We start from the raw sequence: 12,343 nt of genomic DNA on the forward strand, positions 1-12,343 counted from the left end.
TGTTACTAGTGAGCCTCGATAAAAGTTTAAAACAGCCTCCATGTTTATTAAATTATCACACGGTGGGTTTCCAGAAATCACACATTTCCCAGATCCTGTGTTAAAGGAGAAGTGTTAGAATTTTGTTTTGTTTTTGACAAACCTGAGGAAATTTCTTAACCTGTCCTCAGTTAGATAAACCAATAAGCCTATATTTTTTTCCTAAGTCGAGAAACACTTTGAAGGACTGCTAACAAAACTAGTCAGTCCTAAAAGTCCACTTTGGCGCACAAGTCCTGTCTGATGCAAAGCTGAGGCTTCGCCGAGTTACATGTGTCTTTAAACTTAAGCTGTTTTACCATCACTGAATGTCACGTCAGATGTGAACAGCACAATCACAGTTCATAGAAGCTCCTGTGGGCTCCATCTACCTGATGGAGCTCAGTGGGGCCGTTACCCTTTTAGACGACTCACGCCTTCAGATCCCAACCAAACTGTGCCTGTAAGAGCAAAAACACACCAATTCTCCTAAGATTAAAAACTTTCCGGGGGAAAAAAGTGCAGGGATAAATTAGGAATTTGAGGTGAACACATACACTTGACTGCGCGTTTTGTTGTTGTTCAGTCTCTCAGTCGTGTCTGACTCTGTGTGACCCCAGGGACTGCAGCACGCCAGGCCTCCCTGTCCATCACCAGCTCCTGGGACTTACTCAAACTCATGTCCATGGAGTCGGTGATGTCCTCCAACCAACTCCTCCTCTGTCGTCCCCTTCTCCTCCCACCTTCAGTCTTTCCCAGCATCAGGGTCTTTTCCAATGAGTCTGCTCTTCGCATCAGGTGGCCAGTGTTGGAGCTTCAGCTTCAGCATCACGTGGTGTCCACGCGGTGTCTTTCCCCGTGACGGCATATGCCCCTGGAAGGTGGACCCAGGGTCTCCACACTCTGTGACTCAGCCTCTCTCAGCAGGGCACAGAGGCCAGTGACCACATGGATGGACGGAGCTCTGGGGCCAGGAGCCCCAAGATGTGACCTGTCACTCAGGGCAACTGAGCACAGCCCTCTGCACCTAACACAGATTCATGGTCAGTGGTGGGCGTGTGGTCTAAGCTGTCCCTTGTCGAAGGAGTTCTGGCTTTGCCCAGTCTCTCCTCATGGTTTCCTGGGGCCCTGGTGTTCATTGTCGACTGCCCACCAGTGAACAGTGGGCAGGCAGCAAGTCTGGAATCTGCCAAGTCAACCACTGGGTGAGAGTTGGCAACCTTCTCCTCATTAGAAAGAGTCGTCAGGTTGGGTTTGAATCCAGCTCACTAGTCATCGCTGGCACCAAAGTTGATGCCATGGAAAGTCACCAAGAGTGTACCCAGCTCGACCCGTTGGACACACCCGCTGGCCCCAAGGCACCACATCTCCACCTACCGAGCCTCTCAGACGTCCCTGCAGGTGTGTGGCCTCGGTCCAGGTGTGGAAGCTACTGCTCAAGTTTCTGGAAAAATATCTAGTGGGAAGTGCTCTAAAAACAAGGGACTGTGAAACTGTGGAGCCCGTGTGCTGACCCCTGACCACAGGGAGGTGAGTACACCCAGGGCTGGGTGTACACAGTGCCATACAGGAGGGCCTGCGACCCACAGTCCGCAGCCAGGCAACACTCAAAGGTTCACGGAACATGCAGGGAAGCTGGACTCTGTCAGAGCACATGCAGGGTGGTCCTCTGGAATCCCAAAACCAAGGGCAGGAAGACATGGCCCTATAAACCTCACTCCCACCAGAAGTGTGTGCGTCCATGGATGTGTGTGCATGCACTGTGCGCTGCGTGTGTGCAGCTACGCCTTGAGAAGAGATACAAGTTTGGGTGGGTGAAGCTGTCTGACCTTAGAGATGCCTTGTTGTCCCTTTGAGAATATGCATGGACTCTGAATTCCCAAAGTCCTCACTAGACACTGAAAATACAATAAACAGAACTTGGAGTATGTTTATGACTCTTTAAAACAAACACAAGGCTTTGTGCATCTTACTGATGTCAAATCAGGGTGCCTACCAGGCTGCACGTACACTTGCAAACAGGCGCCAAGGTGACCCCTCGACGCTTGCCTCCTGGGGTCCTGAGTGTGTCTGAGTAAAGCCTTGATTGTGTGTGCTCAGTCACTCAGTCGTGTTTGACTCTTTGAGACCCCGTGGACTGTCACCCACCAGGCTTCTCTGTCCATGGGATTTTCCAGGCAGGAAGACTGGAGTGAGTTGCCATTTCTTGCTCCGAGGGACAGTCCTGACCCAGGGATGGAACCCGTGTCTCTTGCGTCTCCCATATTGGCAGGAGGATTCTTTACCGCTGCACCGCCTGGGAATCCCTGGCCTGCCCGTGTGTAATTCCCTCCCCTTGACCTGCCCTGAGACCTGGCTAGGGGTCAGGATGAGGCCTCTGGGGTACATCACATCACAGAGGACTCTTGGGCTGGCACTCTAGGTTTGCTCTAGAGTCTGGTCCCCTCGCTGGCTTTGATGACACTGTGTGGAAGCCCGGGTGACAAGGAACTAAAGGTGACGTCTAGTTGCTGAGACAGCTTCTGTCCAACACCAGAGAGAAGCCCGGGCCCCCAGTTCTAGAACAACGCAGAGATGAATTCTGCCAACCACCTGAGCGGGCTTGCCAGCACTCTTTCCCCAGTCCGGCCCCAGACCAGCCCTGGCCCAGACCCCAGCTGCAGCCAAGCTGCGCCTGGACCCCTGACCAGTGTCTGTGAAGTAGCGCATGTGTGCTGTTTATGCTGCTAGATTTCTGGTAAATTTTCATGCAGTAATAGGCAATGAATATGCTGTCAGAATAAAACTCTCAGAAAAGCTGGATCATTAAAGAAATTCTGAGTTAAATCCTCATAGAAAGTGAAAATCCTCTAAGCTCCCAAGTGTGTCTGATTTGGACATCAAGAATTTCAAATATTTGCTTTCCTAATAGAAAAATACTTTTTCACTGGTGATGTTTATTTCTCATGGGACTTTGAAATGGCCTTAAAACCCACACTTAAACAGCTAGGATTCATGCAGAATATGATTTCTTCCTGTTATATTTGTGAAATGGATGCAGGATACAATTTGTCTCTAGATTAACTGCACACTTCTGCTCTAAAGAAAATGAACTTGAATGTTTTGAACATAACCATACTTGTGTAATTATGGATGGATGGAAAGAAGGAAGGATGGAAGGAAGGAAAAAGAAAAAAGTGGAGAGGGAGAGAGGGAAGAAGGAGGAAACAAAGAGATCGCGTCTACCCTAGGGCAATCACGAATGTAAGCATCAGTGTGTATGGAAAGTTACAAGGACGTGGAAGAGAAAGCAGCACAGTATGCGCAAGTTGCTGATTCCTCTCCTCCATTTGAAGTTCAAGAACGGCATGTCTAGAGACTTTCAGCAAAGCAAGTAGGCACTTATGAACAATTATGTACCCTGTGGTTTATTTGTGTGTGTCTATACCTTCTGCTGCATTATCTAATATGAGAACTAAATTGAGAAAACCAACTAAATTAAAGCTAATCAGAGCTTCATCGTGGTACCCAGCTCAGCAGATAATATTCCAGTGCTCCATGCAATTAAATTCTTCAATTATTCTAAGTGTTATTATGCTAATTTAAAAGGCTAGGATTATTAGAAAATGTATAAAGAATTATGCTCAGTCATAGCATTTTATTTATGTGATTTCACGTTAAATTATTTAAGGTATGAAAATTATAAGAGTTATCAGTATGTGACTTAAGCCTGTCCCACTGGGGCAGTCAGCCACATCGAAGGGAAAATTTGTCCCATTTTTTTCTCCTGAGGGGGATAGCCTCACAGCTTGAAGGACAATGGCTTGCATGGCTCCTGTTTGAGGGCTCATCATGGGTGTGGGGGCTGTCCCTGGACCACGGGCGCTAGGGGAAGCTCTGCCCCTGGAGGGGCACATTGCCCTTTGTTTGGGATCCCTGTGGTTTGCAGGCAACCCCTAATTACAGGAAATATAAGAAGGAGAGGGGAGGTTGAGAAGAGGGACTGAGGTTTTGCAAGGCTGCACCCATACCGCCGGAAGGCACCTTGACAAACACCTGTTCCTCCTACAGCCTCAGTCAGCAGGACTTCTCTGTAGAAAAAATTGCTCGACAGTGGGGCTTTTCAACATACGGGAGATTTTCCATCAAATTCATACCCTTGTGTATCTTTCCTTTTCCCTGCTTGTTCAGTCTTCTCTCTTACTTGAAACAGCTTCCCCCACTTGGACCCCTCTTCCCTCCTCCCCCTTTCTTCCTTCAGTCCCCTTTTCTAAAACTGAAGTGTGTGTTTGTGTGTGTGTGTGCGTGCGTGCAAGCGTGTGCATGCATGCTCAGTCATGTCCGACTCTTTGCAACCCCATGAACTATAGCCCTCCAGCGTCCTCTGTCCATGGAATTCTCCAGGCAAGAATCCTGGAGTGGGTTGACATGCTCTCCTGCAGGGGATCTTCCCGACCCGGGGACCAAACCCATGTCTCCTGCGTCTCCTGCGTCTCCTGCATTGCAGTCGGGTTCTTTACCACGGAGTCACTGGGAAAGCCCAAATTGAAGTAGAATTGACTTACAATGTCTTGTTGGATTCAGGTGTGCAGCAAAGTGATTCAGTTACACATATATATATACAGGTACGTGTGTGTGTATTCTTTTCAGATTATGACAAGGTACTGAATGCAGTTTCCTGTGCTACACAGTAGGAACTTGGTGCTTCTCTATTTTATATATAGTCTCGTGTATCTGTTAGTCCCAAGTTCCCAGGTTGTCCCTCCCCTCCTTTCCCCTTAGGTAGCCATAAGTTTCCTATGTCCGTAAGTCAATATGTGTTTTATAAATAAGTTCCTCTGTATCATGTTTTCAGTTCTACGTAGAAGTGGTACCATGTGGCATTTGTGTTTCTCTGTCTGACTTGCTTCACTTCTTATGATCTCCAGGCCGGCCCATGTTGCTGCAAGTGGCGTGCTGCATCCATCAGGGCTGAGTAACACTCCATCGCATCCATGTACCACATCTCCTTCATCCGTTCCTCTGTCGGTGGGCACTGAGGCTGCTTTCACACCTTGGCTGTTATAAACAGTGCTGCAATGAACATTGGGGTTCAAGTATCTTTTAGGACAACAGTCTTGTCTGGATATGTGCCCAGAAGTAGGGCTGCTGGATCGCACGGTAGATCGTTTTTTAGCTTTTTGCGGAACCTCCATCCTGTTCTCCATAGTGGCCGCACCAACTCACCTTCCCAGCACGGCGTGGGAGGAGCCCCTTCTCTTCACACCCCTCCAACAGGTATTGTTGGTGGAACTTCTTTCCTTCCTTCCTTCCTCCCTTTTTTCCCTTTCTCTCTTACTTTCTTTCCCTTTCTTTCTCATCTCTTTCTTCCTTTTTCATCTTTCGATTCCAGTACTTTGTCCTGTTTTCTTTACTTTAATCTACTTTCTTTAACTTCATTTTCAGCAATGAATAAAGCACTTATCTTCAAAAGTTTTGGAACTTAGGAAGAAGCTCACACACACACACAGGCCCCTCCTGGCTCCATTCGCTGCCCGCTCAGGACCCTCCAGTAGAGCGAGCACCCCTCGCCAGCTTCTCCCGGCTCCCGGCCTGGCAGCTCCCAGGCCTCCTGTGAGTCACTAATGTCTCCTGGATCTCTGCTCCTCACCTGAGGGTCCCATGAGGTCAGAGCCCTGTTCATACCAATGGGACATGGGGGTGGGCAGCGGGGCACCCCACATGCTGGGTCACCCAGACCCCCACTGTGTCCCTGCGTCCCCTCCCCCAGACTCCCACTGCAATAACCAGGAGCCCCCAACACCAGCCGCCAAGTGCCGGCCCCGCAGGCTCCTGACACAGGGCACCGTGCAGGGTCTCCAAGCAGCCAGGTCATCGTCGGTGTCAGAGGGAAGAAGGCCCACAGCACTCATCCTGCCTGCAGAGCTGCGTAACCCCCAGAGTCCCACTTCACAACCCACTGAGTCCGCTGACATCCAACCCCCTGCCCGGGCAGTTAATAACCTTTGTGGCGTCCAAACAGATGTTCCTGAAGCCTCAGGGACCCAGGAGGACTTGCCCCAGGGCCCTCATGCTGGAGTCTGGATCCCAGTGTTGGGGGTGCCGGGCACCTTCCCCAGGACACACAGGGACACTGAGGCAGGCTTAGTCTTGGGAGACCAGTCCATGGCCCCTTTGAATCTGTCTGGACCTCAGAGGGGTCTGGGGTGTGACCACCCTCTTCCCTCCTTCCCCTTCTTCCCTGGGGTCAGAGGGCTCCCCCAGGAGCCCCGCCCCCTTGGATTGTTCATGTGAGCGTCTCCCCTGAACCGGATCGAAGCACGTTAACCCACTTGGCATCTGCTTCTCAGAGACCTGCCAGGTCTGACTCAGCTCCATGGGGTCTCACACAGCTCTGCGGGGTCCCACACAGCTCCGTGGGGGTCTCACATGGCTCTGCAGGGGTCCCACACAGCTCCACGGGCGTGTCACATGGCTCCATAGGGGTCTCACGCAGCTCTGCTGCTCTGGTGAGTTGAGGTCGCAGGACTGGGGTGAGAACCTCTGGGATCCCTTGTCACTCACCTGAGGCCCGACCTGGCAATGCTGGGATAGAGGTGATATATATATTTCGGGCATCAGCTAGCCAAGATCTTGGTGTGGGTCAGACATGTGGTCACAGATTTTGCAGTTCGCTTCTCTGAGCAAAAAGAATACATTCTCAGAGCGCATAACACGTGGTGTTCTTGAAATGGACAGGGACATTTGTTCTGAATTACAAACTATCTTTGGAAAAAAAGTGAAATTCGCTCAGTCGTGTCTGACTCTTTGCAACCCCATGAACTGTCCAGCCCATGAAATTCTCACGGCCATAATACTGGAGTGGGTAGCCTTTCCCTTCTCCAGGGGATCTCTTCAACCCAGAGTTCAAACCCAGGTCTCCTGCATTGCAGGCAGATTCTTTATCAGCTGAGCCACAAGGGAAGCCCAAACCATCTTTGGCTAAATAAAAAAAAAGTACTGGAAAGGGCCACTTAATAGAGCATGCACTTGTGGTAAGTCACTCAGTCCTGTCTGACTCTTTGTGACGCAATGGACTGTAGCCCGCCAGGCTCCTGTCCATGGGATTCTCCAGGCAAGACTACTGGAGTGGGTGCCTTTCCTCCTTCAGGAGATCTTCCCGACCCAGGGGTGGAACCCGCATCTCTAGTGTCTCCTGCATTGCAGGTGGGTTCTTTACCACTAGTCCCACCTGGCTGTTTGGCCACTGCTCCTGTGTTTTAGCCACATCACTGTGAGAACATCCAGAAAATGCACATGGGCTGACCCAGGAGCACCTGAACAGGCAGGGCTGAGCGGGGGGGCAGGCGAGGGACGGTGGTGTGACAGGCGGCTTGGACACCTGTGCTTCCCCCAAGCAGCAGGTGGCAGGGGGGCCATCCTCTGGGCACGTGCGTCCATGCGTCTTCCTTCCTGGACTGGCTGAGGCCCATGCCTTGGGAAGGCCACTGCCAGCGCCCAATAAGAGCGATGGCCGCTGGTTTCACAAGCAGAGTTGGAAGCAGGTGGCTCCCAAGAACTCAAGAAGAGGCCCAGAAAGGCATGCAGCTGCTCCGTGGGGAGAAGACAGAGCTTCTCTGCAGGGCCAGACCCTTGGGGACAGGGCGGGAGTGGGGCCACCAGGCGCAGTGGGCATCTGAACCTGGCAGGAAGCTTCTGGAGACCTGGACCAGTCAGGGCAAGCTGAGCAGTGGTCACCCGAGGCAGGAGAGGCCATCCTCGATGGTGAGAAAGGCAGGAGGAAGACAGGGTCCACTCACCCCCATCCCACCTCCAGCTCACCTGGGGGCTGAGCTCTGAGGACCATGGCAGCTTCTGGAACCAGCCCTGGACCAGGATCCAGAGCTGCCGCTTCTTCTCCAGGACAGGACGGGACTTGCTGCAGGAAGTGTCCAGGGTCCATGAGCCAGCCACGGCCTGCGTCCTTCCCAGGAAGAACCATGCCAAGTGCACAGAGCCGCCTGTCTCTCCACACAGGGGACAGTGTGCACTGCCTCCTGATCTGAGAGGAACCGGGTTGAACCATGTCCTACGAGTGAGCCCAGAGGCCTTGTCTTTACCACCTTCACCACCGACTTCACCCCAAGCATTATATCCATGCTTAGTGCAGTTTTATTCCTTTATTTTTAAAGGGTCTGGTTGATTTTTTTTTTTTTAGAAAAGTCTGAAAAGACCCTGTTTCTAAATAAAGCCACATCTCAGATACCGGGGCTGGGTTTCCATGTGTGAGTGTTTGCGGGGCACGGTCCACCCTGGCCCGGTTGGCTGCACCCGGGGGCAGGCAGTGAAGACAAGGCACCCTTGGAAAGCGGTGGGGACACCGGTGCTGTCTGCATGCCCGCCGTAGGCTCTGGGGACGGCTGCTCTGCGTGTGTGTCTGTGTGTGTGTGTGTGTGTGTCTGTGTTAGTCACTCGGCCATGTGTGACTCTTTGTGAACTGTGGCCTTTCAGGCTTCTCTGTCCATGGAATTCTCCAGGCAAGAATATTGGAGTGGGTAGCCATTCTTTTCTCCAGGGGATCATCCCGACTCAGGAATCGAATCCAGGTTTCCTGCATTGCAGGCAGGTTTTTTACAGTCTGAGACACCAGGGAAGCCCCACGATGCTCTATGGTTAAACAAAACTAAGACCCCAAAGCCCCTATCAGGATGCAGGGTGGCTTTAGTCTCGCCCGATGTACGGAATCCTGCATCATCTGGTTGGTCCTGGAAGGCTCTGGGGGCCTGGACCTGGAAGCAGGTAAAGAGGGAGGCTGCAGGGCAGCTCCTGCCCAGAGAGGGGTGGCCACAGGGCACGCAGGCCACTGGGCTGTGCTCCAAGACCGCCTCTCACACACCTGTTGCCCACCTCCGGTGAATGGAGGAAGGAGATGACACACACCATGGGCAGAGTTCTGCTGTCCTGATGGACACCTCAACCCAGTGTGTGACGGAAGACGGCACATTACGAACTGTGTTTCTTCAAGATGATCCATTAGCAACAAAATGAACACAGAGAAAGGAAGGTGAATTTCAACTGATGCTTTTGAACTGTGGTGTTGGAGAAGACTCTTGAGAGTCCTTGGACTGCAAGGAGATCCAACCAGTTCATCCCAAAGGAAATCAGTCCTGAATATTCATTCGAAGGACTGATGCTGAAGCTGAAGCTCCATTACTTTGGCTATCTGATGTGAAGAACCTGTCACAGATGACAGAGGGTGAGATAATGGATGGTATCACTGACTCAATGGGCATGCGTTTGAGCAAGCTCTGGGAGAGAGTAAAGGACAGGGAAGCCTGGCGTGCTGCAGTCCATGGATTTGCAAATGGCTGGACATAACTGAGTGACTCATCAGCAGATATAGTTAGTTCAGGTGAGCTGATGACAGCGTAGGTGCAGAGCCCATGAGACTGGTGTCCTGAGGAGGAGAGGACAGGAGACCCAGGCACACCAAGGAGACAGCCTGGGAAAATGGAGGCAGAGCTGAGAGTGAGGCAGCTACAAGCCAATGATCACCGGCCCCCGGCAGGCAGGCAAGCGCATCCTGCTCAGGACCCAGTAGAGGGGGCACAGCCCCGCTGACACCTGCTCTCTGACCTTTGGCCTCCAGAGCGTTGAGAGTATGAATTTCTGTTGTTCAAGTCCCGCAGCTTGTGGCACTTTGTTACAGCCCCACAGGAGACTGACATCCTGGCTAACTCCTGTCCAGGGAGTTCAGGGCTGCTCCTGGGGGCTCTGCCCGGGCAGTGTGGCCTGTCCAAGGTACCGGGGGCTGCCTAAGGTCACAGGGGGTCCCGTGGCAGGCAGAGGTGCACCCTGGGAGCAACGGAGCCCCAAGCACATCTGGGACAGGTCCCATCACCCCACAAAGCCTGTGGGCTCCTGGTCCTGCCTGCTTTCAGACCCAGCTCCCTGACTCAGTGCTGCCATGTGCTGAGTCCAAACGAAGCCCAGACTGACCAGCTCATTTGTTCACTAATCCACACCACGATCTGGGGGTCACCACCCTGCTCACCCTGTGTTGAGGTGGGTGGGGGGGGCGCTGGTTCCGGCAACAGATAGAAACGGCTTGGATCTCGTGGAACGTGGAGCCGACCTGGAAAGGTGGAGAAGGACCTGTCACCTCGCTGCGTGTCTCTGAGACCGTCCTGAGAAAATCCTTGGACCCCAGTGCCCGGGAACGTCAGCATCTCCTTCTTTTCGTGCTCAGGTCCAAGCTGACGCTGCGTGTCCCCAGGGGAAGCCCGAACCTGCTGGACCCTTTCTCCTGGCCAAAGATGTTGCCCCGGTCCTGTGGGGACATGAACAGGTCAAACGGGCCCCTTCGTCCTGCAGTGACCTCCTGAAATTCCAACATTCACCTAAAAGAGCATCCTTCTTTAAGGGTTTGCCTCGTTCCACGGAGCCTTCATCCTTTCAAAAGCTTCTCTCCCAGTGGCAAAGTTAGTTTCTTCTTTAAAACAGCTCCTTAAAATATTGACCAACAAAAGCCTTCAATGTTCTCGAGCGTGAGTGCATGCTAAGTCACTTCAGCTGTGTCGGACTCTTTGAGACCCTGTGGACCATAGCCCACAGGGCTCCTCTATCCATGGGATTCTCCAGGCAAGGAATACTGGAGTGGGTCGCCATGCCCTCCTCCAGGGGGTCTTCCTGACTCAGTGGTTAAACCTGCATCTCCGGCAACTCCTACACTGCAGTCGTCTTCTCTATCACTGAGCCCTCAGGGAAGCCCATCCTGGGGTATGCGTCACCCTAATAAAGACCCTCAAGCCTGAAGATGGCAGAGCTGGTCACCACCTCCCGGTGCTGTCTCAGCGGCTCCTCCGAGGGTCCTACTGCGAGCGTTCCCCATCCGTGTCTCCACTGTGGTCACCGGACGTCCATCCTCACCCCTTCCCCGTGCCCAGGCCATGGCCTGGAGTTCAAGTGAGACCGCTGGGGTTCTGTTGAGAAGGAGACTGTCTCTGCGTACCTGCTTAGCAGACCCGTCCAGCCCCTCCCACGGCAACTCGTTGGTGACCTGCTCTCCGGGGGATGTGGGGTCCTTCCTCAAGGCCCGGTGATCACCTTCGCTGGCTCCCCCAGACTCTTTGTCTCTCTCCACACCCCCCACATGATCACGAATAAAAGCCCACCTCTGTGGGTCCGGGGCTGCAAGCAGGGGGCTCTGAGCCCTTCTTCCTCTTGTCTCTCTGCTCTTGGCCAGAATCTCACAGAAGGCTTTTTCAAGGCTGCAGAGTTGTCAGAGGAGGCTTGAAGGGAGCCCGGCTAGAAGCCTGAGGACGGCAGGGCCAGGATGCAGCCAGGCGCCACCCTCCAGCCGCTGCTCCGGGGGAGCCCAGATCTCATTCAGCGCCCCGCTAGGGAAGCTTCCTGCATGCAGACCCTGCAGGCCACAAGGCAAAACCTCGCACAGCCCCGTCTGCCAGCCTGATCCAGCTGCCCCCCCACCCCACACTGCACAGCTCCCCGGGGAGCCACAGAGACCTGGAATGTTCTGGGGCCACTTGTGAGTCCTGCAGACACCGTGTGCTGTTTCTGCCCCTCCACCCTGGTAACAAGTGCTAGGGTAACCCAACTGAAAACTGTGTCCCTGAAGCGGGCTCAGGCTCTCATCCTGAAGCATCTGGCGACCCGGTGTCCAGGTCTGGGGGAGGGAACTGTCAGGCAAGACTGCAGGTTTATAGCCACAGCCCCTGTAGAATGACTCGGGGAACCATCAGCCTCTGGGCCTCAGAACCTGGGTCTCCATGTAAAACAAGCATAATAATTACACTCTCCACATAGAATTCTTTTATGGACTAAATAAACAGCACGCATATATGTGGACTTGTAAACCTTGTGAGTGTCTTTTTTAAATTAAGTTGAGCTTCCCAAGTGGCACCATTGGTAAAGAATCCACCTGCCAATGCAGAAAACATAAGAGACATGGGTTGGATCCCGGGGTTGGCAAGATCCCCTGGAGAAGAGAATGGCAACCCACTCCAGTATTCTTGCCTGGAGAGTCCCCTGGACAGAGGAGCCTGGTGAACTATAGTCCATGGGGTCGCGAAGAGTCATGACTGAAGCAATTGAGCATGTGATAATTATTATTTTCCGTTTCCTTTTTTTTTGGCAATAGCATCTTAGATCTAAAAAAACAGGATAGCAAGGATGAACCTACAGAAGGCTCCTCATCCATCTAAAGGACGAGAGGTAGTCTCCCCCACTTCCCCGGCCCTGAGCCTCTCCAAGCCTAGGACCACTTCTGAGAGTTGATGCTGTCTGACTCCGGCTGCCATGCCCAGGGAAGCCTCAGTCTTGGTTCTGGCTTCCACAGAGGCCTGGG

The sequence above is a fragment of the Bubalus kerabau genome, chromosome 18 (genome assembly GCF_029407905.1).
Source record: "Bubalus kerabau isolate K-KA32 ecotype Philippines breed swamp buffalo chromosome 18, PCC_UOA_SB_1v2, whole genome shotgun sequence".
Classification (NCBI taxonomy): Eukaryota; Metazoa; Chordata; class Mammalia; order Artiodactyla; family Bovidae; genus Bubalus; species Bubalus kerabau.